At 43.0% G+C, this 27,883-nt stretch overlaps 1 protein-coding gene across 2 annotated transcripts in view; it reads left to right on the forward strand.

The window, feature by feature from the left end:
• The window catches only part of NELL1 (neural EGFL like 1), a 734,878-nt gene that overhangs the window by 76,745 nt on the left and 630,250 nt on the right, over positions 1 to 27,883 (forward strand). The window lies entirely within an intron of this gene.

Genomic DNA, 27,883 nt, shown 5'->3' on the forward strand with positions numbered 1-27,883 from the left:
CTTCAGGAGTGAAAAAAGTAGATATGGGGACCTTCTGACCAGTTGAAATGGTACTTAGTTTTTCACATCAAGAAGTTGTTGCAGACAATCCAAAATAATGGGTTGTCCTAATGAAACATATTTGGTAACTGTGAAGGATTACCTTTCTAATTGTGGATTGCTTAAACTTACGTATAAGTAATTTGTTACTGTCAGATAATTTATTGAAGAATATCATAATCAAGGGTAGGAGGTGAGGCGAGGGAGGAGATTCCAGAAGAGTTTATTTATATGGTTTAATGAAGGCAACCCAACAAAGAACTTTTCTCTTGAGCGATTAACAGTAAGGAGACTGACTTCAGGTGGTGAACACACAATGCAATATGCAGGTGATGTATCATAGAATCGTACACTTGAAACCTATATAATTTTATAACCAATGGCACCACCATCAATTTAATTTAAAAAGAGCATTTCCAGAAATCAAATCTCTTACAAACATTTGGAATTTTCATTCCTTCCTCAAGGTGATGTAGTATAAGCTTATATAGTTTTAAAAGTAGATGTTTTCTATTGTTAAATTGCTTATATTTAGGAAGGAAGGGAGCGAAGTTGAAATTGGAATCTTGCCCTAATGCAGATCTATTCATGCTGCTTTCAAAGTACACAAATGGTCCCCACATTGAGATATGGAACTAGGCTCTGGTTAGACTGGAGCTCCCTTATCAATATTGAGGCAACAGCCATGGAATCTTACCCAAGGTCATATGTGGTGCTAGCTGCTGGGTGATAATTGTAAAGCATGCGGTGCTGGAGAAACACCACTGTGTATGGCTAGTATCGTGCTAGGAGGGTTACAGGGAGCACAGAGCAGGGACCTAGCCTTGTCCAGAGGAACCGAGAGTCCTTCCACTGAGAATTATGCTTATTGGGCAAAGGGGAATAAGTAGAAGTGAGCCAGGAGAGATGAATGGGAGGGCTCTGGATGCCTGCAATGTGAGTGAGGGCACGAGAGGTGGAGATCATGGTGCCCTGAAAGAACCGAAGGAAAATGCTGTGTCATTGGAGGGAGGGGAGATCCCAGGTAGAGAATAAGGGGCAGGGTTTGGCAAGACGTGAACCTGGACGGATCAAGTAAGAGGCCAGATTAGGAGTGGCTTTATCATCAATGCACTAAGGAGGGTAGCCTTTATTCCAAGGGCAATTGGGAGCCATGGAAGAGATGTGAGTGAAGGTGTGGCCCGATTAGATTTATGGTTTAGAAGATCACAGTGGCTGCTTATTGGAGCATGGCATGGAGAGCACAGCATTGGAGCCAGAGGACCAAGTGGGAGGTTGCTGCCTCTGACTGGAATCTAGACCATAGTTCAGAGGATAAGTCCCAGACTAGGCCAGATGGTGGTGGTACAGATGGGCAGCAGATGACTGAGAGATAGTTAGGAGGTGGAGTGAACTGATTGTAGTTTTTTGTGGCATGGTGGAGGGTGGCAAGAGAGGAGTCGGGGTGATGCTCAGAGTTCTGGTCAGGCTGTGGGGGTGGTGCTGCACCCTGAAAAGCAGAGTGGGGTGGTCCATGCCACAAAGTGCAGTTCCTTGAATTTCCTTTGTTCACGGTTTTAGTTGAATAAATGAACCAAAATACAGAGGAACTGAAAAGGGTGGTAAAGGATGGGAAACACTCGCTGGTGAATGGGACCTCTTACTTTTGGATGGAGGCTTCTTCCTGAAGAAGGAAACAGCTAGAAGCTGAAAATGTGCATCATCTAGAGATGCTTCCGAATGCCAGGAGACAGGACACCTGGAATTCGAGTTTCCCTCACTTTCATCTTTCCGCCCAGCAGAGCGCAGATGTAGCGGTGTACGTAAGAAAGTAATTTCCAGACAGAAATGGAAAGGAATGGAAGGATCTCATGTCAAGAAAATGAGTTTTTTTCAGGGACACACTAGATAACATTTAAATCTTCATCAGAAGGGAAGCTGTTCAGATGACTTTTGACTTAATTGAAGAGGAGAAGCATCATAGTAGTGGAGTGTAATGTTTTGGGCAAATTGCTCATGCTCGTATATATGCATGTAAGATTGTGGATTGCCTAATGTTTTAGAAGTGGAAAGATAGCAACTGTAGCCATTAGCCTTTACTTTTTAGTAAAAAGTCACAATTTCATTAATATTTGTGCATAAAATCATTTAAGTTCAGTAGAACTCTTCTGGAGAATTAAAAAAAAAACCCTGTCTTTGGCTTTCTTTGAAATTAGTAGTAGTACCTGCATATCTGGGTAACATTTGGTTCTGGGGAGAGTAACGTGGAGAGATGAGCCTCGTCACTGATGAATGATAGATTAATTCCAACTTGCTGGGTGCTAGTTGGAAGGTGCCCGGACTATCAGTCCGGGGGTGAGGGTGGTACAGTGGCTGGGGTGCTGGGCTGGAGTCGGTAGACATGTGCTCCAGTGTCTGTTCTGTCAGTGAATACCCAGGGGGCCATGGCCAGACCCCTCCCGGTTCCTCAGTTTACTCGTCTGTCAAATTGGAATTCCTTCATTTTAAGGTGCTCATCTGTGTTGGACACTAACCTTTTGGTAGGCACATTAGTGGATTGTGCAGAGTGAAGAGGACATGGAAGGGACCCATCCTCAGGTGGCTCGCATTCCAGTGGGGTGAATCAGTGGGTGCATATGGATACGATTAAACCAAATGGTAGATGTCATGCAGGGAAACAAAGCAGAGATGAGTGGAGAAGATAGACTAGAGAGGGAGGGACACTGGAACTGGGTCTGAGAAAGAGCCAGCTATGAGGACATCAGAAAGACGAGTGTCCAGGTAGAGGAGAAACTAAGCGGGACCCAGCCCAGTGGGCTCAGGGGGTAGACTAAGGGACGGTATGCATGGAACTTTGCAAGTTGAGGGCTTGGAGAACAGTGGTTCGAGGTGAGATGCCAACACTCGTAGCTGCCTTGACAATTTTACCTTGTGAGAGAGTTCTTCCTAAGTGACCGCATGTGATATTTACACAGGCTCCATCCTTTGGGGTTCAGAATCACTTACTGAGCCCCAACTATGTGCAAGGAAGTTCATCCATCCATTAGAACTGTTCCTTGGAAATCAAATGATTTCCTAACTTGTGAAACTACAGCAATTACATAAATGAACAAATACACTCAATTAGTTTTTTTTTAGTTGCCCAGATTCCCATCCCCACTTTTCATCAATGGAGTTGGTTGCCAGTAATCGTACCCTGGTAGGAGTGACCTGACAGTTCACCATGTGAAGCATTACCATTCCACCTGGAGACACCAGAACCAGGTTCTTCTAGCTAGTAATAGCAATCCTTGAGAGGCGGAAGGCCTCACCCCCAAGGAGACAGGCGTGACACAGAGGTGGAGAAGTGTGTGGAGTGGGAGCCAGGCACTGTGGACAGGGGCTTGTGGGTGGAGTGCAGTCTGCAGGGTGGGAACTGCAGAGATTTGGGGGGTCGACGCTGGTGGGCTGCTGAGGGAAGGAGGCCTTGTAGGATTTGTTAATGAGCACGGCCTTTGTGTTGTGAGATAAAGGTTGAAATTGCAGGCTTGAAGGTTGAAAATACTTGGCTTGCAGAAGTATTTTGGGCTCACATTGAAATGGTTGCCACAATATGTTTCAACTAAATGTTTTTCATCATGAATTAGTTGCCAACATTTAAATGGGGTGTTCTGGCCTAAAAATCAGCTTTCCAGCCTCTCTTGTATATAGGTATAAGAATTTCACTTTTCTCCTAACCGAATAACAACAATGACAACCACCACCACCACCCCAGCAACAAACACATGGCTTCACAGGGACAGGGAGACAGTCAGGACAGCCAGTGGAAATCTGCAGAATGCATGTGCTTGGGAACATGGAATAAATGATCTCTTTCTGGATGTTATATATTCAGTGTCTTGAGTTTGGCTTGATTCCAACCAGCAAGCGGTGGGAATGCTCCGTTGCTGTTTCCAGCATTCAGGACCTGACTATGAACTTTTTAAAAGAGCAGGTGAATTCATTTGGTCCCGTTTGACTTCAGCATTGTTCACAGAAGAACATCGGGCTGGACACGGGAGCTGTTGGTCTGGCTGCCCTTATTTGGTGGCAGCTTTCAGACTGAATCTGCCCTTCTCCTGACACATGAAAGGGGAGGCACAACTGACTGCTACCTAGAATGTGCCAGATACTTGACATCATTATCTCATTTCATCCCCATCACAGCCAAGGTTAGATAGGTGTTGTTTATCCGTCTTTGAGATTAGGACGCTGCTGGCCATTGCAGGTGAGTAATTTATCCAAGGTTCTGCAGGTAGAAAACAGGAAAGGCAGAGTACAAAGCCCAAGTCTGAAGCACTTGAAATATGACCCAGAAGGGTACTTAAGGGTTTTGACCCAAATCCTTATTTTTACATCTCATTTTCTCCCTCAGGTAAGCTTCATGTGAGCGATTGCAGTTTCGCTGAGTTGGATGTGTAGGGATTGATGTCATTCCAGTCTGACTCAGGGCACATGTCACTGACTGGCATGGGAGCCCCCCCCCCAGTAGGTTCCAGGGACCACTGGGCCTGCAAGACAGTTTGGTAGAACAAGACTTATGAGATGATATACACTAGAGAAAGAAGCCACACTTTCTTGGAGAATCACAATTAATATCAGCATATTAAAGGCTCATTAAAATCATGTAATAAGGTACCAGGCACTGTGTTAAGCACTACAGAAGCCTTGTTGCATCGAATCCTTACAAGCGATGGAGTAGGGTCAATTATTATCCCCATTTCATGGATGAGGAAACAAGCATGGGGTGTTGGTTGCTTTGTCAGCATTCACCCAACTAGTGAAATGATGGACAGCAGGCTCCTCAGCACACTGTCTTAACCAACACACGGTTAAACTTGCTTACCATAGCGTTTCCCAAACTTACATTTATCATGCTGTGCTTTGGGGAGCATTATTCAATATCATTTATTTGAATTAGCATTCTAACAGTGGGAACTGTGCATACAGCATTGATTCAAGGCCACCCGGGCTGTTTGTCTAGAAAGAAGTAGTTTGGCGAGTCTTGGAACCTTGAACATGATGGGATGGGTGAGGGCGCCAGGCAACCAGCAGTAAGAGGCCCCGTGAGGATTGATGGGGTGAGCCAAGTTCAAGTGTCTTCTTAGTAACTGGTGCTTGCACTTTGCCTTTCTGTAGTGGTCAGTGCCTGCTGAAAAGGCAGTCATCCCAATGCTCCAAAGGGGTCGAGGGCTCAGCCAGGTTTTGGTGAGGGCAGTGCCTGCTGTGCTCTCCACCTGGCAGGGCTCAGAGGCGGGGAGATGGTTCAGAGGCGGGGAGACGGTGCCAGGCAACTGAGGTATTTGCTTATAAATTGTCAGATGAAACTTCGTAGATTGATGGAAAGTTTCAGATGGAGGTAAGATGAATCACTCCTGAGCTGTCTAGTCAATGAAAAAACAACTCACGGGCTTTGCTGTTGTCATAGTCCCTTAAGCCAGAGTGGATGCCAGAAATGGCTGGACCGGCTGGTAAAATTCAGACACTTTACATTTGAGCAAAGCCGTGAAAATTTATAAGAATCCTTTGCCACTTCTTTTTGTAAAAGCTATGAAATAAGGTCAGTACAGCGACTGCACAGGTTTGAAATAACTTCCCTTTTCATCTTTTGGAGTCCCTGGGGGACTCCCAGAGTTAGTGACTAGGGCTCTGTGGTACCTCAGCCATGAGGAGATAGTCCCCCGGGTCCCCTGAGCTCTGTCTGGGATGACCATGCAGGAGGGTCTGTGGTGGGTGTTTTTGGAGGGTGAGATGAGGTTCTCAATTCAGACTGTAGTGGCCATGGAACTGGAACCCTATGACAGTTTATTCAAAGCCATTTCCATGGCATGGGAACTCTGGCTTCAGAAATTTTGAGCAGCCTTTTTCAGTCACCACTCTTGGTGCTCTGTTATGTTTAGACTAGAATAATGGCTTATTTCCGTGCTTGGAGAACAGTGCTGTTTTGCGAATAAAGCCTGAAGTAAGGCGGCTGTAGGCACACACAGAACTTAGGAGGTAGACCCTTTCTTTCCTGAGAAAGATCAGCAGAAGGCAGCCAGTGCTATGCACCCAGGTGCAACCGTGGCCGGTTCAGCGACCTCTGTTAGTTGTGCTTTCTCTTTGACTTCTCTGAAGAGTTACTACACACCTTTCATACACCAAGTGCTGTGTTAGTTGGCAGGTAGGTAGAGATGAGCCTTTGGGTAGAAGATCCATCACCAATTACAACACACCAGGTAAGAGTGATGGAAGGGGCGAGTCATAGCCTGTGGCTCGTTTGCTCAGCACCCTCCAATCATTTCCCCACAGATTTAGTATAAAACCCCAAAGCTTCACCATGGCTGCAAGTCTGTCTGTGATCTCGCCTCTGGGTCCCCCTCTGATCTCATCTTCTGCCACTCCTTCCTTGTCACTCAGCTCAATCACAGTGGCCTCCCTGCTGTTTCACATACTTGTCCAGCTCTCTCTTGCCTCTGTCCCAAGGCTTTTGCACTCATTCCTGTCACATAAAGACACCCTTTTCCCTGCAGGATTCACTCATCGCTTCGTTCAGAGATCCTCTCGTGTGTTTACATCTTACTAGAAAAGCCTTCCTGACAGCTGTCTAAAATAGTGCCCTTCCCCCACTCCCACCATGCACTGGCCCCATCGGCCTGCTTTATGTTTTTAAACTTGATCATCCTTACACAACATATGTTTTATTGTTTCCTCCTCCTCCATTACATAAGCAACTCAGGTGCAGAAACTCTGGTTGTTCTGTTTGTTGCTGTAACCCTAGCACCTTAAACAGTGCCTGGCACCATTCAGTATTTATTTATTTTCATTACTATCTTTAATTCTCACCTGAGGACATTCTTCCATTACTTTTTAGAGAGAGAGGAAGGGAGAGGGAGAAACATCAATGCAAGTGGGAAGCATCGATTGGTTTTCTTCCCTTATGTGCCTGGACTGGGGCCTGAGTCCACATCCTAGGTATGTGCCCTGACCAGGAATCGAACTCTTGGCCTTTTGGTTATGGGATGATGCTCCCACCAACTGAGCCACAATGGCCAGGGCACCATTCAGTATTTATTGACTGAATAAGAGAGGAAGTAGGTACTGCTGAAAGACTGAGAAGGAAGCCACTAATTCTTCAGGTGAAAGTCAAGGCAGGCTTTGTAGAGAAGGTGGCATTTCACCTGGAACTGAAGCATGAGGAAGAGTTTGCTTAGTAATAGTGTGTGGGGAAGGCAGTTGAAGGGAGGGAGGGAGGGACGGAGGGTATTTCTGGGCATGACAACAAAAGCCAGGCATGGGCATTAATCCTTCCCTCCTTCTACTCTCCATCCTCCTCTGGCTGCCTCCAGCATACAGACTACCAGCAGCATTATTTGGGGAAGAGTTTACCACCGAGCCTCTTGTTTTCAGGCTCCCACACTACAGTGAGATGTGCCAGGTGCCTGATCGAGCTGAAGCGTGATTATGCTGAGGTCGGGGAAGGGGCGGCTCTATTTCTTCTAATGCAATGAGTATTAACAGCTTATAAACAGCCTTTTATACAAAGTATGCAGGGTCTTCACATCCTGGCAGAAGGGTGGTCGAACATCTTGAGTTGATTGTAGGGTAATCATGTGCATCTTCAAAAGGACTTGTTATGATTGTCAAATGTCCAACTATTTTCATGTGTTGAAAACTCAGGATGAAGTCCGATGTCCACTGGAGGCTTTTTCTCACTTTGATACTTGGAATTTTAATTGAGCCTCTGCCGTTAGATCTTTTAAAATGAGATACTGTTCAAACACTGATTAAATTTTCCAAAAGGGCAGCAATAACTCAGATCCTAACAGGCTTACCCTGGATTGTGTAGTGATTCACGTGTGGCTAATCTGAGTACCAGGGCGGCTCTCTCGATCACTTGCATGTTACTGGGGAGCACTTGCTTGGCAAATGAGGCTGAGCTATCAGAAAGCTCTTAAATGCCCTGAGAGAGATGAGCTGAGGGCCTCTCTCTAGCAGTCTCTGGGTAGGCAGTGATAATAGGTCCAGATCCTTCGTGTTTTCCTTGTCTTTAAAAACCATTTTATTGAGGTGGGATTGCCATACAAAAAGCTGTACATATTTAGCATACACGACTCGATGAATTTGGAGATAAGTATATATCTGTGAAACCAACAGCGCAGTTTGTGCTATGAACATAGCCATCACCTCCAAAAGTTTCCTCCCACCTCATTATTTTTATTATTAAATAGTTTATTTTGTGTTTGTGTAGCGAGAACACTTCACGTAAGATCTGTATAGTAACCTTTTAAGTGTACAATACAGTATCATTAACTCTAGACTCTGTGCTATGCTGTTCTTTTCTTCAAAGAGGCTTATAAAGTGCATCCAAGGGCATCAAAGTGCTGAATCGGGTCACTGTGTTTAGTCAGGTCCGTAGCAGGTTCATGGGTGGCCACAAGTCAGAACTGAGAGAGCCAAGTCAACCTGGGAATGGACGGGAACAGGTCATGAGTTGGCAGCTGAGGCTATTCTGGGGGTCAGGGAGCATACACAAGTTGGATGATTAGGCAGAGGAGTGGGCTGGAAGCCTAGCAGAAAGACTCCCAGGGGATTGCAGAAGTTGAAGAGGTCAGAGTCAAGAGAATGGCTCAGTAAACTGGCTTAGTCAGAACTCAGGGAGCACTTGGGTAACAGACATCAAGCCCTCATAGAAAGAAATCAAATAGTATAGCAGATACTGTAAGCCATTGGCAACAAGGTAATTTTATCTTCTATATTCAGGCCATAGCAGGGCATAACATGGCATAAATGCCTGTTGTATGTTGATTGAATTAATGAGATAAACTTCTTTTCTCCCTGAGATAGGCAGTCTTTTTCTAGGTCAAGAGTCTCCTGTAAGGTAGGTCTGCCCAGGGCACAGATGTAGACAGTGAAACACCCCAGAAAGGTGTCGGTGGAGTCATCTGTATAAAGTGAGGATTGTGAGGCTGGCTCTTCCAGCAGGCTTTGACAGTTAACCAGTTCAGAGCAGTAACCACCTTCCCAGTGCTTTTGTGGTTGCTGGAGCTGAGCGTTGAGGGCTGGGCGTGGGTTCCTAGGCCTCCACGGGTGGGAGAATAGCTGTTACAAATGCTGAGTGGGCAGGTAAAAGTTGAAGATGAAAGCTTGGAAGGTTGGCAGTGTCATTAGGAGTCTTGAGCGTTTGACTTTTCTTGAAGAATGTGTACTTGAATGAATGAGTGAATGATGAGGTTTTCATGTAGGCAATGGGATTTTCATGTAGGCAGTGAGGGTAAAGGGGCTTAATGCAGGTTTAGTTTGCAGTGTGGAGGATGGTCCCTTAAGGTGCATCTACTGTGCCTGACCTGGAAATCTGGAGAAGAGAGCTTTGTCCCAGGGATGCAAACCATAATAGAAGTGGGGAGGAACATGCTGCACCAGAGAGAGAAGAACAAGGGGAAGTAGCAGCGGGGAAAGCCAGATGGGTCTCAGGGAAGCAGTGAGGGCTCTTCACACATACACCCGCATCCCCATGAGCTGCAGGCCACAGTGTATGGTTGAATATTTTAATTATGGAGGGAGCTTTTAAAATACAAATTTTAGGGATTGTTATAAATCTTCTGAATCTGAATCCTTGGGAATTTGCTCCAGGAATCTCAGTTTTAAATACATTTCCAGGTGATTTTAAGGCAGGCACTCTGTGGACAAGTGTGTGGGAATCACTATCAGAAATTTCCAGCTGTGCCTTATGCTCTCTCAAAAGGCCAGAGAGAGGAAAGAGCCATCCATCCGGGGCTGGAAGGTAAGCCTTGGCTCACAAAAATCCTCCAGAAGTCTCCCAGCACCCGCCACAAGGCACCTGTACTGACTAGGATACAGATTTGGCTGCTGAAACAAGGAGCAATAGAACAGTGGTTTAGACAAGAGGAAAGTTTCACTCTCACGCAGCGGTTTGAATGTTGGTTGTGCAGTGTACAACCCCACAGGGTCACGGCACGAGGGGGCTAGGCTGTTCTGTGTGGTTGCCCTGCAACCTCTAGGGTGTTGCCCTCCACCCCATGGTTCAAGATGGTTTGCTAAGTCAGCAAGAAGGAGAACAGAGTGGAGACCATGCTCCTAATGTGATTTTCCCTCTCACCCTAATGGCCAGAGCTGGGTCACGTGGTCACATGTAGCTGCAGGGAAGGTGGGGAATGTGGCCTTTATTCTGGGTGGCCCTGTGACCCACTAAGATTCCATTATTAAAGAAAGGAGGGCAGAGGGCACCTTGAGGACAGCTGGCTTCCTCTGTCTCCATTAGTCTTTCTGATCTTTGCTGAGATCCCCAGACTCCTCTCTGGGCATGTGAATATGAATTCCTGCAGAATTAATTTTTATTTCATGATTCTGGGCAAGGACTTGGTTGGAGGAGTAACACCCCTTCAGGAAAATTGTCCAAAGGCTGGCCGTGGAAGTTGACTTCCCTGGAGATTTTCACCATCAAGCCTCTCAAGCAAGAAAGTGTTTTGGCTGGAGTCCATCTAAGTCTTTGACTGACACAGTTTAAATGTTCTTGTGCTTTGTTAAACTGACCTTTGGATAGAAGAGAGGAAGTGAGTGGGGGGTCTCTCGATAAGTTATGTGTGGCTGAAAGCAGACAAAGGCGACTAGTATTTGCAAGGGTGTGCTTTTTTGCATTAACTGCTTTCTATGTAGGCTAATACATTATCCACCCAGAAGACCCAAACTTCAAACTTGGATCTATTGTTTACTGGCAGTTGGCTTAACTATTTTTTTCCTCCTGAGGGACTTAGGCTAGAATCCCAAACAGTGGCCTTGGAGTTAGGGTGAGAATACAGACAGAAGGAGTCATGTCTGGGTTAGTTTACTCTCAGTGTTCTCATCGTTAGGATGGGAATTCTAACAGAACCTGTTGAGATGAATGCATAGCTTCTAATCTCATGGAACATCTTATATTGTCCTGTGGTTTGGAGAGCCCGTTTTCCTTCATAGGATGATTCAAAGAGACATCTGTAAAAGTATCTACAATGCCGGTGCCATTATGCTATCAAATGAAGTGGCAGGAAGCTTTCTCTGTGGCTTAGAGGGATTCCTGGGGCTTGTCTTATGGACTCGTTTTTCTCAGGGACAGTTTCAGCTAGGGACATACAGTATTTATTTGTTGCTCACCTAATAGGCCAGTGCAGGTGTCTCTGGTTACTCATCTTTCCCAGGCAGCTCTTCTTTTGCTAGGAAGTTAGAGACCCGACCCTCCTTCACTTTGTCACTCTGCCCTCTTCAACATGCGGTGCTCAGGGTTGCTCTGAGCGCTGTCTACATTCCAGCAACCAGAAAGAGAAGGATTGCATTTAGGAGGCTTAGGGGCAATTCTGAAAGCAGCATATGATAAGTCCTTTCTGAATGTCATTCTGTGACTTTTAGTGCTAGGACCTATAATGAAACCAATTTTTACCATAGGCTAATTGATATAAACAAGAGTTAAGTTCCTATGGCATCTCATCAAAGTTATAATGAGATGACATTGAACAAGGATCCGCTGCGTATCAGTTGTCCCTTCTGTTTCCAGTCTGCTGGCTGGAGTTCCAGCATGTGGCCATACCTAGCAGCGAGAGAGGCTAAGAAAGGAGTCTAGCCCTGTGCCAACAAGGAAAGTATGTGGTTTTGGTGATAAGCTAGCAGTCTCTTTCATGCTGAGTTTATATGTATTTTCTTTCTTTCTTTCGTAGCATCTTCCCTGTGGGGAGAGTGGTGTGGTTGTGAAAGATAAACTTGGCTTAAGTGACTTCAATCTGCTGCTGTGGGCACAATACGTTAAAAACATGTAAGGTCTTCGTGCCACACAGTGCCAACGGTCTCAGTGTGTCTTTGCTGGTGCCAGCAACTTGATGTCCTTCACAGCATCCTAGAGGCAGTGTCATGGGCAGAAAGATGATTGTTAATGTGGTGTGACTCCTGGATCCATCACTTAGTCAGATCTTAGTTATCTTGGTCAGATCTTAGTTATCTTGGTCAGATCACTTTATATCTTCAAACGTTCACTTCTTCACGTACAAAGGAGGTATCTAATTTCTTCCCTATGGGCTTACACTGAGGATATGAGGCAATGTCTGGCCCATAGTAGGCCCTCAATAATTGGCTGCTGTTATTGTTATTGTTATTTAGCCACTGTGCTTTCTGTTGTTAGCCCAAAGGGCATGGGTTAAATTTTTCTTAATGTCTTTCTTGTCACTTTGTTCTTTATTTCCATGTCTCTGTCAGTGACCAGAGGGGAGGGGGGAGGGGGGTAAGGGAGAAAGAAGGGGGAAGGGTCAAGTCATGGAACATGAGTAAAGGACCCATGGACAAAGCCAATGGTAGGGGGAGGGATTGAATGTGGGAGGTGGGGGGTGGGTAGGGCAGGGGAGAGTAATGGGGGAAAAATAGGGACAACCATAATTGAACAACAATAAAAAAGTCTTTCTTGTTTTACTTTGTTTTATTCTTGTAATATCTATTAAAATCATTCAGGTTTGAAATCTGGTATCTACATTTAATTTGCAAACACTAGAGATCCAGAAAAGAACTGACGATAGTAGTAATAATAATAATTGTCCTTATCTTTGTGACTAGTGAGCCCTTGGCCTAGCTTACTTCCAAGGCTCTTAGAATAGAGCCTCCTCATGTCATGCTTGAGGTGAGGGCTTTATAGAACTATTTTGGGGTCCCTCTTCCCTAGCAATTGGTTCCTGCCCTCTGTATGCCCTCAGGCCTTCCCTACTCAGACACCTACCCAATCTCAGGGTGGGGGAATGCTTACTTCTTTCTGTTGCTGTCTTCATGCCTTTCCTATATTATTTTCCCAGAAAGTTTCCACCAGTCAGGTTTAGTGGCTCATTTTCTAGCTGTTCTCAAGGTTTTACTTTGCTGCTACTGTGTGGCAGGTGGAAGGTGGGTTTGACAGTTGGAATCAGGGTGACTTTATGGCTTCCCTTGATTTATTGGAAGAATGATCCAGTGCCTGGGGGAGACAAGGAGAGGCCACAAACCAAGGTCTTGTTGAGAGAAAACACATTCAAGAGAGAATGTCTAGAGGATCCAGTCTCTCCTTTTCCCCAAGTACAAAAAATGTTACAGACTTTCCCATTGAGATGTCAACACTGGTGTGGCCTCTTGGGCTCTACCTTTTGGGTGAGCAAACAGTAATTTATTTTACACTTGTTTCTCTCGATCTAATTTTAGACTTGAGGGAAGTTGCAAAAATGGTACAGAGAGTTCTTGTATGTCCCTCACCTAGTTTCCTCTGACGTTAACATCTCACATAACCATGGGGACATTAAAAAAGCAGGAAATTAACATTGCTGCAGGACTCTGAATCAAATTACACATCTTACTTAATTTCACCATTCATATCCTTTCTTTCCTGTTGTAAGATCCTGTCTAGGACCTCACATTGCATTTAGTTACTGTTTCCCTTTAATTTCCAAAAATGTGACAGTTCCTCCTATTTTCCTTGTCTTTCGTAACTGACACTATTGAAGAATATTGACTAATAATGTTATAGAATGCCCCTCAATTTGAGTTTCTGACATTTTTTGTGATTAGTTGTTATGCATTTAGGGGTTCATGTTAACCTTGATCACTTGGTTAAAGTGGAGCCTGGCATTTTTCTTTACTGTAGTATTTTTTCTTTTTTAAAATATTTATTTTTAGACAGAGGAGAAGGTAAGGAGAGAGAGATGAGAGAAATATCAGTGTGTAGTTGCCTGTCATGCATCCCCCCACCATGGACATGGTCCACAACCTGGGCTGTGCTGCAACTGGGAATGGAACCAGTGACCCCGTGGCTGGCAGGTCAGCACTCAATCCACTGAACCACATCAGCCAGGATTAGTTTTCTTTTTGTTGTTAAAGGAAGCAGTAATTGATAGAGGTCTTTTTAAAGCCTCAAATGAGAGGCTGCCTTTGAATCATTGAAATGACAAGGTGTGTCCTTGTTGACCTATTTGTGCAAGAAGGGATAGGACAGGGAGTAACGTGAAGTCTTATCTTCACTCCATTGTGCTCCTCATTGTAAGGTCTGTTGGAGGATGTTCTTAGAATGAAAGATAGTTTTCCCAGGCCTCCAGGTATCTTGGGAAAGGGAGGAACTCTTCTTAAGAATGCATTTTCAAGGTAGGCAGGGATATATTTCATGTGACTGTGAAATTCCTGGTACGGAAAGCAATAATTTTTATCATCTTTTAGGTGATTTGGCTTTTGAAGTTTTCTTGGCATTTGAAAGCAATTGCCAAGAAAACTCCCTCTGGTTGCAGAGAAAGTTTTAGTCATGATTTCAGACTCCAAGAACTTAGAGTAAGTCTCTGATCTCCTTCTTGGCATTCTTCTCCAAGAGCAGAGAAGAATATCTGATGAATTTCTGGTATCTGGTGAATTGCACCTCCAGTCCAACCTACACATCTCAACAGCCATACTCATATTGTTAGACCCAGATACCCATAGTGTGGCCTGCAGACCACCACTACCATCACCTGGGGCTTATTAAAGATGCATCATGGTAAAACCCAGCCCAGACCTACTGAATTGGAACCTACTTGTTAACAAAGTGATGCATGTGCCCCTGAAAGTCTGTGAAGCACTTTGACAAAACACTGCTTTCACAGTGGCTCAACCTCTCAGATGCCTGCATGGTCTGAGCTGATCAGAGATTAAGGTAAAAGCAGCTCCAGGAGGATAATAGGCAGGAAACTTCTTCAGCCCTTAGCAGGCCTGACGGAGGTGGGGAACATAAAGGAATTCTGGCAGCGACCTAAAAATGGATGAATTTTGAAGTCTACTAGTGTTCCTGGAAGGCAAAAGGATTCTGGCTACACCAGCTTCCTAAAGTTTTACTGAATGCGAGAGGCAGCCCTGAAGCCTGGAGACACTTCCTGTACTTTGTTGGAGATACGGCTTCGATGCTGCAAGCTTGAATTATTCTAAAATCAATTTATCTAACAGGTAGTTGACTTAATGGGAATTTCCCCTAATAGTACTATTGACATAAAATTCATGTCTGTGAAATTCATAACAATTACATGTGATAGGAAGGTAAATTGGTTTTAGTCCAATTTGGTTTTAGATAAAGCTCCTCTAGGCAAATTTTTCACTTATGTTAGTCCTAGGTAAATTAATTTTAGATAAATTCACCTGATCCAGGTATTTGCTTTCGAGGAGTGGGCAGGGGATTCAGAATAGGTGGTGGCAATAACCTCGTCAATGGAAATATTTAGTCATTTCTACTGGCAGTGATTCTGGCAAATGAGGCTTTGTGATGGCAGGTGACTGGCTGGGGACTTGCTACACTTGTCTTCTTAATGGCTTGCTGCAAGAGTTAACATATATCATCTGTTAGGTGTCTTACCTCTTATGAACAAATATTACCTCTTAAGCCTATTTGGGCTATTGTTCTAGGCTCTTTCCTAAGTACAGCTCTTCCCAGTAATCCTAATGTTCATAAGAGATGCTTGATAATGCTTGTGTTTACCCCATGCTTATCATCCAGGTTGTCTTGTTTCAGAGTGATTTAAGCTGGTTTGGGTTTGTCACAGAACCACATTCGTTTCCTTCACAACACTTGTCTGTTTCCAAGTTTACATTTAGTAGTATGATTATATTTCACTCTGCATGGAGTGCAAACTCTAAGAACACATGGACCATGTCTGCTTTTGCTTATGATTGCAACTTCAGAGCTTAGCTTAGGACCTGGCATAGAGTAGTGGTTTAATACTTATTTTTGTAATAAATGAATGAGTACACTAATGAAGCTGTTTTTTTTATTAACAGCAATACATCGTATATGGCACATCTCACTACTTATTGTTATACATCAAACTACTTTGACATTGAAGTACAGAATCATTGTCAAAAATAAAATTTCATCATCAAAGCAGTGTTTAAATAATGATAATAATAATAGTTGATATTTATTGAGCTCTTACAGCAATCCAGTTATGATATGTACTTTTGCATAAAATATACCTCACTATATGCTTTAGTGAGAGCTCGACTGTTCCTTACAGAATCAGTCAGGAATCACTAGACTGTGTTTCCTAAGGCACTGACTCTCAGCCTCCAGTTTTGTGGGACTCTCAGCACCACGGACAGAGGCAGGCCCTGCCTGGGGTCTGTTCAGTGTGTCACAGGCATTTCCAGCACAGGGTGGCTGTCCTTTCACAATGCACCTCTGCCATGATATCAGCCGTCCCAGTGACTCTAAGCTTTGGTGGCAGTTTTAGTTATGGGTAGGTGCACCTCTGTGCTGCTCATGGGCTTTCATGTGAGGGAGTCTGGCTTAGGCATTATTGTTCTGGCATTGATTTAGTCAAGCCATTTGACTTGGTTTCTTCATTTGCTAAATGAAGATAATGGAAGATCCCATTCATGGGATTGTTCCAGGAACTCACTGAAATATTGTACAGGAAGTACTTATGAAGCTAGCATATAGTGAGAACTTGATGAATGTTAATAATTTTTATGAATAGCATGGTATTCAAATGATGGTTTTACTAAATTACTGTCTTGATGAGGAACTTTTATTTTCTACCAGAGTGATTCTCAACTTCAACGTGAAATCAGTTGGATGTATCACAGTCAGCTGTGAGATGTGCTGTATATAATTTATTACTGTTAATAAAAACCAGGGATTTAATAATGTATTAATTTATTCCATAAATAATAATTGAATCTCTACTATATTCTAGGTGCCAAAGATGCAATGATGTTCAAAAACATACATGGTTTGTATATTCAAAGAGCTTGCAATCAGTGGGAGAGACAGATCTTAAGAAAATGACTGAAATATATAAATAGAAGCTAGATAAGTACTGGGAAGGAAAATAACATCATCCTATAAAAAACCCTGGGTGGTGGAGGAGTGTTCATATCCGTGAAGTCTTCCTAGGAGGTGACATTTGAGATGAGTGAAAGATGAGTAGAAGTTCACTAGGTAAAAGATGGAATTCAAAGTATTCTAGATAGCAGGGGCGGAATGTACAAGTGTGTTGTGATGGGAGGGAGCATGGTGTATTCGATTTGAAAGGAGGTTGATGTGCAGAGAACAAAGTGAAGAGAGAGTTCACAAAGTGAAGTTGGAAAGATGGACAAGATCTAGAGCATGTGGGTTCTTGATGGCCATGTTTAAGAATTCTAAAGCTCTACAGCAGTGAGAGGTCACCTATGGATTGTAAGCTTGAGGGTGGGAGGCAGCTGGAAGGACGGATGACATGGTTGGGTTTTTGTTTTAAAAAGTTAACTTTGGTTGTAAAATGGATTGGAGGGGACCAGAGTGGATTGAAGTAGACCAGTTCAGAGGGTATACAATTTCTAGTAAGAGAGGATGGTGGTTAGGGAAGGATGGCAGCAGTAGAGGAAGTGAGGAGAAATGGATAGAGTAGGTAACCGTAGGAACAGAAGCAATAGGGCTTGCTGATGGGCTGCACAGCAGCCACAGGGGAGGGAAAAGTGTCAGAGGCAACGCTCAGAATTCCAGCTTTCATTTTAATAGAGAATATGATGGATGAGGACTGAGTTTTGGAGGAAAGAACAGGAGTTATGTCTTTTAAAAAATATATCTATTGATTTTAGACAGAGAAAGAGAAAAAGATCATTGGGAGAGAAATGTCATTGAGCTACCTCTCACACATGCCCACAAAGACTGGGGATTGAACCCTTAGCCTTTTGGTATACAGAATAATGTTCCAACCAACTGAGTCACTCCAGCTAGGGTTGGGGTTATATTTTGAGTTTGGTGAACGTTAAGGATCCAAGTGAAGTTGCTGAGTAGACAGTTGACTACTCAACTATACAGCTCAGAACACAGGCTGGAGGTACAAATTTGTGATTCATTTATGGAAGAAAGTACCTCAACAGAGTGGATTCAGAGTGCATTAGAGCACTGACTTGATGTGCTTTCTGAGTGGAGGAAGAAAGGACCAGAGTTAGAAGTAACGCACCAATAATTTTGACACCTATGCGAATGTTTCATGTCTGTGAGTGTGCCTGTTTATCTTAGCAGGAAATAGCTTGAGAAATAACAAAGCTGTGGGAAAGGGGCCGCCTGTCAGAGATTGGTTCTATCTTAGCCCTTTGTGTCTATTCCCTAGCTCCTCAGCTCTCCTCATGGAGCACGTGCTGTTCACACCTGCTCTTCTTTTCCATTTCCTGAGAATGCCAGACACATATCTCCTTCCATGTCCTTCCTTCCATTTCTGCCTCCTGAAGCACCTTCCTCACCCCCTCCCTTCATTTAAGTAGTTCTGGTACAGCTACCTCCTCTAGGAAACTTTCCTGGGTTGCAATTCAAGAGTGACTTTTCTCCCCCATTCTTTAAAGGTTGGGATTGTAATGTTGTCTGTTTCTCTGTCATTTTTCTTTTACCTCATCAAGTGATACAATTTTATGTAAATTCCTTGAAGAAAGGCATGTATAACAAAGGTCTTTCACTACTCAGGGCTTGCTACTTACGTCCTTAATGTACCTTACCAGTTGGTTCCTTTCCTTGTCTGTGGTTTTCAATCTTGCTTTCCCACTACACAAGCCTGGCATGGCCTTGAGAAAATGGGCCTCTAACGAGTTGCAATCCAGATTTGGACTCTAATGAAGTAAGTGACTTTAGTTTTGAGTGAGCAAATATGTATGAAATGGTACTGGAAAGTCTAAGGATAAAGAGGAAGCTGTGTGTAAGAAAGATCTCTTGTTATATTAAGTGAAAAAAGTATAGTACAGTGAGGCTGCTGTGCTACCATTTGTGTTAGAAAGGTGGGGAAAAGGAATATTTCCCTATTACTTTTACAGCATAAAAACCTCTGGAAGAAAGGATAGTCTATCACATTATATGGAAACACTTGGACATTTTTATGCCAAAAAGGAAATTTGACAAAGACTATCTACCTTTCAGCAAACTTTATGCAACATGGATCATAAACTTGAATGTAATTTGCAAAACTGTAAAATTTCTAGGAAAAAACATAGAAAGTCTCTATGACCTTGGGTTTGGTGATGAGTTTTTATATACAACACCAAGAATATGATTTATGACAGAAAAATGGATAAGTTGGATTTTACTAAAATAAAAACCTGCTCTGCAAAAGACATGATTAAGAAAATGTAAAAAAAAAACCAAGTCACAGATTGGAGAAACATTTGTAAAACACAGATCTGGTAAGGGATTTAGATCCAAAATATACAAAAATCTCTTGGAACTCAATAGTAAGTAAGCAAACCACCCAAGTTAAAATTGGGTAAAAGATCTGAACAGACACTTCACCAAAGAAGATATATACATGACAAACATATAAAAAGATGCTTATTATTTGTCATTAAGGAAATACAAACTTAATGGGATACCATTACATACTTACATCAGATGATTAGACTGGCTTAACTCTGCTCCCACCAAAGAAACCCAAACCAAACCAAACCAAACCAAACCAAACCAGACAATGCCAATCACTGGTGAGGCTGCACAGAAAGTCCCGTTTATTGCTGGTGGGAATGTAATGTAGTACAGCCACTTTGGAAGCAGGTTTGACAGGTTTTTTTTCAAAGCTAAATGTAGTCTTTCTATATAGTCCAGTACTACTAGAAATTTACCCAGTTCATTTAAAAACCAATTTTGCATAAACCTGTATGCAAATTTTATTAAGCATCTTTATACATAATCACCCCAAAACAGGAAGCAACCAAGACATCCTTCAACAGATCAATGGGTAAATGAACTGTGGTACATTTATATAATGGCATACTATTCAGATTTACAAAGGAGTGAACTTTCAAGCCCCTTGGAGACCTGAATGAATCCTAAATGTGCATAAGGCTTTCCTTCCAAAGAGGGTGGTGTGGAAAGAAAGGAGAGGAGAGGGATCCTCATGGTAGAAAGCCTGGGAAGCACCACCTCCACCAGCCAGGGCAGCACTAAGATTAATGTCAACACTGTTGCTGGTAGTATGTAGCCTTGATGTAATGTTATAACAATCGTACTTTACCTATGTGGCCTTTCTTCCCAAAACCTACAACCCAAATCTAAGCGTAAGAAAAACAGACAAATCCCAATTGGGAAAATTCTACAAAATACCTTGTCTGTACTTCTCAAAATCCTCAAGGTCATAAAAAAAATACAAGTCAAATCTGAACTGTCACAATTACAAGGAGTCTAAAGAGATTTTATAACTGAATCTAATGTAGTATCCTGGATGGGATTGTAGACCATAAAAGGAGACTAAGGTAATCTGACCAAAGTATTGGTTTCAGTTAATAGTAATGTATCAGTTTGGTTCATTAACTGTGATAATTGTACCACATGAATGTGAGATGTTAATAATAGAGCAAAAGGACTGGCGTATATGAAAATTCTCAGTACTACTTTTGCAATTTTTCTGAAAAGCTTAAACTATTCCAAAAAGGCTTATTAACAAAACATTGCAAGGATTACCTATGAAACTAGTAACAGTGGTTGCCTATTAGGGACATTGGGCTCTGGGAAGAGGGAAGATAGGATGGGAAGAAAAATTCTCACTGAGCATTTTAAAGATACATTACTTCAGTTTTGGACTTGGATAGAAAATTTTAATGAAGTGAAGAAAACCAAAGACTTTATATTTTCTTGTTTGAGAGCAATAATATTCCTTCTTGTTAAGTCTTTAGTAAAAGTAAAGAAGAAGTGTAGAAAGTGCTCCATGTGTGCTGGCCATAACTACAACTCCTATTATTATTCTGGTTCCTATTTCTTAAGTCTTGATATCTAGGAACATCTTAATTTGAGTTCCCGGACATCTGGAGCTCTACCCGAGGCTTAAGGCAAGATGTAGTTTTGTGATTCTAAGCTCCATTCCCTCTGCTGGTTTGCTTAATAAATATTTATATTCCACTGTATTTGGAGTCCTTCACAGTCAAAGCCTAATGATCCATTCTCTCTTTTGTTCTAGTAAACTGGCTCATTGTTGGTTGCTTTTATTCTAAATTTCTTCTCCCAATTAAAATGTTTTCTATCTCAACTTTCCAAAGTTCCATGCTTTTTCTCCAGGCTCTCGGTGTCTGGGGAAGTTAGACATAGCCTTCTTTTCAGTAAGAACAGCACGGCTGCATCAGTCTATTTAAGGCTGTAATGGAACTGTTTTGAACAGGTGGAAAGAACATTATTTTTACATTTCATCTAACAGGGGATGTTTTATTTTCAACAACAGAGGCAGTTTATCACTCTCACCATTGATCTCTACCTAGACCTTTGCAAAGAGGACTGAGTGCAAAACTAATATGTAAATTTACAGTTGGAAATAAAATCACCAGGTCAAGTCTGAACAAGGGAAAGGGGGAGGGGGAGAAACATCTCTTCCTGAGAAAAGGCAGCATCACGTGTTTTTGAGGCTGTTCCTTTCCATGTTTGCAGAAAGAAATAGGTAGGGTCATCGTAATCACTAGTTACAATCACAGATGATATGTCATTTCTTCCCTCAAAAGAAACCTATAAAGATTGGAGCCTTCCAGAAATGATGTGTCTTGTTTCCATCCTCACAGTGATTAAGTGGCTGAGGCAGGGATTGCACACAGGTTAGTGGGACTCTGAAGCCCATTGTCTACCAGGCATATTTTGTTTTTTTGGCTTCTTTTTGTGCTACACCATCCTACTCTGAAAGAAGGAAAAAGATGTTGGGAGTAATGGAAGTTTCTTCAAGTAAATGAGGACATCCCTTTAATTTAGTCAAATAACTCTGTAGGGCAGGAAGAGAACTTGGGGCCAGAAGCCAGATAAGATAATCAGATTTATAAAAGGACCCCTGAGGTGGTCACTGCCAGGAAGTCCAAGGCTAAGGTGTCGGACCTGACGCAAGGAGCACAATGGATCGTGCAAAAGGTACCAGTGTATTCCTTCGGTGTTTATTTCTGTTTTTAAAAAGTCCTCACCCATGGGTGTGATTTGAGAGAGAAGGAAGGAGAGACGAAGAGAGAAGGGGAGGGACATAGGGAGGGAGGGAGACAGAGAGGGAACATGAGGGGGAGAGAGAGAGAGAGAGAGACATTGATGTGAGAAACATCGATTGGTTGCCTCTTGCACGGGCTCCGAGTGGGGGTTGAACATGCTGCCTTTTGGTGTACTGGATGGCACTCCAACTAGCAGAGACCCCAGGGCAGAGCTGGTATTTGTTCATTTAAATAGCTACAGAAATCCATGCATTTTAAAAGATGTGATTTATTGATATTGTTTAGGTTGCATTATTTGGGCAGAATTCCATTTCTGATGTTAGAAGAAAATGCATACTTCTAAGTCTATGGGGCTGTATGTAGAAAATTGGCACTTGGAGGTTTGCTCATTTAGCCAGTGACCTCAGGCATTTAGTAGGGACATTTCTGAGTTATAGTATATGCTTTTCAAGGTAAAAACACGTATATGTGAACTTAGAGTGTTCCAATTTCTATCGATGTGTCACAAACCATGCCCGAGTTTATTGTGCTTGCAGATTATGTGGGTCAGGAATTTGGATAGTGTCCAGAGAGATGGTCTGTCTGTATTCCACAGTGTCTGTGGTTTCAGCTGGGAGAACTGTGTGGAGGTGTATTCACTCCTGTGTCTGGTTTTCACTGGTGGTTGGCTGGATAACAGCTGGGGCTGTCAACCAGAGCACCTGTGTGCAGCCTGGCCAGTCTGGGTTAGGCTTCCTTACAGCCTGGTTGTCTCAGGGTAGTCAGGCTTCTTACAGCGATTGGGGCTACAAGCTCAAGCATTCTGGCAAACAAGATAGAAATAGCATTACTCTTTATGACCCAGCCTTGGAAGTCACTAAGCATTACTTTTGTTTTAAAAGCACTGACAAGACCACCTATATTCAACATTTAGGGGGGCATAGATTCCACCTTTCTGTTGGAAGAATGTCAAGATTACATTGCAGAAGGGTGTGTGAGGTGGGACATGATGTGGGTATTTTTGGAAAATATTATTTGCCGAACAGAGGATTAGTCCATCCAAGGCAGGTTATCTGTCATACATAAGGCGAATGAGACTGTATTCATGCCTTCTGCCATTTCTTTCTATTTATGGTCTAGCAATAGCTTTGTGTCCATGGTTACTCCTCAGTTTTTGCCTTTCCTGAATTTCATGTTCCTGTAGCTCTCTTTAATGAGTCAAGGGAATCTACTGAATAACCTCTAAATCTAAGAACCGCTAACTCTCTGTGGGTTATTATCATTAAAGATGTATTTTTGTTTAGTCCCAGTTCAGTGTCGGTCTGTGTGAGGAATGGTGTCTGCTTCATACAGTTACTTAAGGACCCAGGCTTATTTCAATTAATGACACCGCCACTCACTTAAGTCCTCAGAGTCCTCTACTGGACTCTTTCCAGTTGGCCTAGATAAGTCACAGCTCTTCCTAACTACTTAGCCTTGGTCATGCACATCACCTCTGCTCATGTGTTGTTGGTGACAACTAGTCATGTCTTATGCATGCCCAGGGAGAAGGGCATGGAGTGAGTAATTGCTGTGCCCACTACATCTGCCATCTCCTGTCCTCTGTCCTCCAGGCCGCAAAGGGGCCTGGACTCTCAGCATTGTCAGAAGAGTCCAGGGTGGAATGAAACTAACTGACCAACCCATGATTCAGTTTCTTTTCAAGTTTATCCGTTTGCACAGTAATATAGGAACTTAGACAGGAGCTGGACTGTAGATATGATTTAGTCCTGTGGTTTCAGACTATTTTTTGTAAATGGGTCTCTTTTATTCAAATGAGATCTTACAGGAAACTCCCAGTTTATAGAACAGGTGAGAGTGAGGCTTCTCTTCTGCCCTGGCCTTTTTCTTGTCTTAGACTTTAGGGCCCTTCCAAGGAATTCCAGCGCATTGTGGGTCAGATCTGTAAACTTTTTTTAACAGACGAGAGAAACTGAGTTACAAAGAGGCAGGGGCATATTTGCCAAGGATTTCATGGCTGTCTGTAGACAGGTTTAAGGGCGAAATCAAGTCTTGGTTTACTGAGGCCAGTGCTCTGTGTATTTACTTAAAAATTGTGTCATTGCTTTTCTTTTCCAGTATGTATAGTCCCTGAGGCTGCTGACCTGAGGTAGGGCACAATATATCCTCCTGGGGTTCTTGGTGCCTTCTCTTCACTATCCCAGTAGTGGGCAATCCCGTTGATTCTGGATAGGGTCTCTCTAGCACTGATGTAAGGGCTTAGGTTTACCAACACTCAGGTATGTAAACACAGGGAGCATTTTGTGTGAAAGCACTTGCAGTGTCAAATGATGGGAAGGTCCGTGTAAGTGTTAGAATGCACACATAGTTACGCATGTCCCAGAGAAGGTGTCTATTCCTGGCTGCTGTATTTAAGGGGGAAATTATTCATTTTACCAGTCCTAGAGCTTGGGGACCAACACAGAGAAGCATCTGAAAAGAGGAGTATGGCAGAATCCTCATCCAGGGTGGCCTCATGGTGTAGGTGGGGGACAGAAGTATAAAGCTGGGGGTGTTTGGTCTGAAAAAGAGAACTTAGTAATGAATATTAATGCCCCTTTCAAGTATTTGCAGGATGAGCAGGCTGTTCTTGGAGCCCAGGCACTTTGTTGGAACATCATACATGGCTGAAGTCCAAGGCTAAGGGGACAAATGCTGCTCACACAGTCTGGCTGGTTATTTTATTCTTTATCCAGCTGCTCCCCCTGCAATCCTGAGAAGACCCCAAAGCACCTGAGGCCTGAAGAGAGGAATGGTCAGGCCAGCGCGCTCACTGAGCGCTTGTGTCCAGTCACTTCCAGGGCTCTTCCACTCCCTGGGAGCATCATAGGACTCTTACCTCCTCATAGCTTTGCTTCTGACTCCCTCATTGCGACTGGCTGCCAGGAAGTACAGCAACACCTGGTGTGCTCCACTGCAGCGCTCCTTAAACTCTGAAGTACACAGGAATCATCAAGGGGCCGTGTGCAAATGCAGATTCTGACTCAAGTAGGTCTTGGTGGGGGACCCGGAATTTGAATTTCAGGTGATGATGATGCTCAGCTAGGGACTATACTTTGGATGACAAGGTTGTGCTACAAATCCCGAGTCTTCCCTCCAGCCTCTACCCAAAGCCATCAGGCCAAATGACCATCTCTCTCCAAGTTGCTCTTAGGACTCAGCCTCACAGCTCTGTTAGCAGAGGGTTACTGCTTGGAAATATTGTATTATTCCCCTCCTAGCACTCATGAAGCAATTTTATTCAGCTAAAGCTCAACCATCTTAATGCCTTTGTCATTTCCAGGGCCAATTTAGCAATCATGTACATTTAAAAAAAAAACAAAAACATACATCATTGGCCCTAGCCAGGTGGCTCAGTTGATTGGAACATTGTCCCATGCACGAAAATGTGGGTTTGATTCCCGGTCAGCGCACATACCTAGGGTGTGTGTTTGATCCCCAATCAGGGCAGGTACAGGGGGCAACTGATTGATGTTTCTACCCATCCCCCTTCCTCCCTCCCTCCCTCACTAAAATCAATAAACATGTCCTTAAGTGAGGATTAACAAAAAACAAGCAAACAACTCCTCACATCATCCTGATTTTCATCTAAGTTTAACATACACAACTTGTTGAATATGCGTGTGGTGCTGTCAGACACTTCACTCAAAGACACAAGTATCCCTCTGCCTAACAGTGGAGAAGATTTCTTTTCTCGAAGCTGTATTTTGTGATTACCCCAAAGTGATCACTTGCCTGAAAGCTTTGTAAAGTGATCTTGAAATGATCTGTTTGTGCAGATAACAGGATACTCTGTACAGAGAACCCCAAAGATTCCACCGAAAATCTGCTAGAACTCATAAATGAGCTCAGTAAAGTGGCACGATACAAAATAAATGTCCAGAAATCAGTTGCGTTTTTATACACCAATAATGATCTGTCAGAAAGGGAAACTAAGGAAACAGTCCCATTTGCTGTTGCAACCACAGCTGCAAAGGGTGTGAGGAGTAGAAGAGGTAAAGGTGGGTAAATGGTGATGGAGACTTGACTTAGGTGGTGAACATCCAGTACGATGATATATAGGTGATGTGTTGTATAATTGTGCACCTGAAACCTATATAATTTTATTTAACCAATGTCACCCCAATAAATTCAATAAAAATTTTTAAAAAGATCTGTTTGTAATACATTGAGTGCTTGTTCACTGAGGACGTAACCCTGGGAATAATAATTAAATCTGATGACATACAGCTGCCTCTTTTTATTTTTTAAGTGATTCCATCAGGTGATCTCTCTGTACTTTTCTCATTGTCATTTATTTTTGTTTTTATTTTGCTTTCTTTATTGTCATTCATTGAAGTCCCTTCAAGGTCATGTTTTTTTCCCCCAGTAGAAGCTTATTGGTCAAAATAAAGTAATTGAGAGATTTCTCACTGTGTGTTAATCTTTAGAGGAGCTGTGTTGTCTTGGGCAAAGTATTACTATCTCTGATCATATGTAAATTCAGCTGTGACACAGGGATAATATACCTACTTTGAAGAAAATAAGTGAGATGATATTTATGAAAGCATGTGGCCCATTGTTGGCACATGGCAGTCAGTCATGAAATGCCTCCCATTCCTTTCTCTTAGGCCAGTTTCTAGTTTTTTGTGGGAGAGACAAATATTTTATTTCTTTTTCCACTAGTCCCAAAGCATCTTGAGAATAGGATTTTTGTTTAAATCCCTTTTTAGTCCTTCATTATGTGCTCAGTAACACCTTGAATGCATTAATGAATGACCAGATAATCTCTAAAGTCTTTTTGACCTTTGAAAGTCTGATTATTTGATTCTTCTAATGTTCTAGCTGCTTAGAAGAAATCGGGAGGAATCTCTTAAAATGAATGTCTTCTATGTTAAAGGATATCTCTTTTCAGAGTCTTATAAAATATGTATTATATTTATTATTACTAATAAGTATGTATGTGGGCCCAGGAACCTGCTGCAATAGTGTAAAGTATTTGGAGTTGGAAAAATGTAATTGTATCATACATTATGTAGTAAAGTCATGGAATCACACACCCAAACTGGAAGCAGCCTCTTCAGTGTATGACCCCTTTGCCTCGTGCAGATGAGGTGGGTCAGAGGCCAGACTTGACTCTGCTTCCCCTGGCACTGCTCTCTTGGGAAGATCCTCATGAAAGAGCAGCAAGAAATACGCCTTTTTCTCTGACATGAGATTTTGGAGTCATGAATAATAGAGGCTGGGTTTCATGATATATTCATTTCGGTTCTCATAGAAGATGCATTTCATGTTTTAGATTAAATACGGTCTAGTTGGTGGGGTCAGGCCAGCTCAGCTGATGAGAGGCAAAGCAGTAGGTTCTTCCAGGTCTGGGGATTTAACCTGGTTCCTGGTGTAGGTGAGTCATTTTTGAGTTGTTGTTAGGAATGAGTTGCTGGGAGATGGTTGCTAGCTGAGACCATCTTTGCTACTTGGTCATCTGCCTCTGAGAGGGGCAGAGAACTGGTAGAGAGGACATAGGCTGCCAAATCAAGACCTGAGTTTAAATCCTGGCTTGGGTATGGGGATCAGTTCCATAGTCTCAGTTTTTGGCTAATGGAAAAGGGCGATGAATCAGTCTGTGAGTTGCCTAGTGCACTGCCTGACATTTCTTGACAGTGAGATCAGGCCCCTTGCTGAGGACCCATTTCAGGAGAGACACAGGAGACTCGGGGTCAGAAGGGGGAGGCTGCCAATCGTGAGAGTCTTGGCCCTGGTGGGTGTCTGAGGAGTGCTCCAAAGCCGCCAGCTGCATTTTGTGACTGAAGTGCAGACAACAGGGGTGGTACTAAGAGTTTTTCATGGATCTGGAAACATAACAATCTGGGGAAGGAAAGAACTCTGTTGCATGTTTTATTCTATGATGATTTGAAATTCTGGTCTATACGTGAGTAGTTCGAACGTTTCCTCCCCT

Source organism: Artibeus jamaicensis, unplaced genomic scaffold, assembly GCF_021234435.1.
Source record: "Artibeus jamaicensis isolate MK-2021 breed Jamaican fruit bat unplaced genomic scaffold, CSHL_Jam_final contig_797, whole genome shotgun sequence".
NCBI classification, from domain to species: Eukaryota; Metazoa; Chordata; class Mammalia; order Chiroptera; family Phyllostomidae; genus Artibeus; species Artibeus jamaicensis.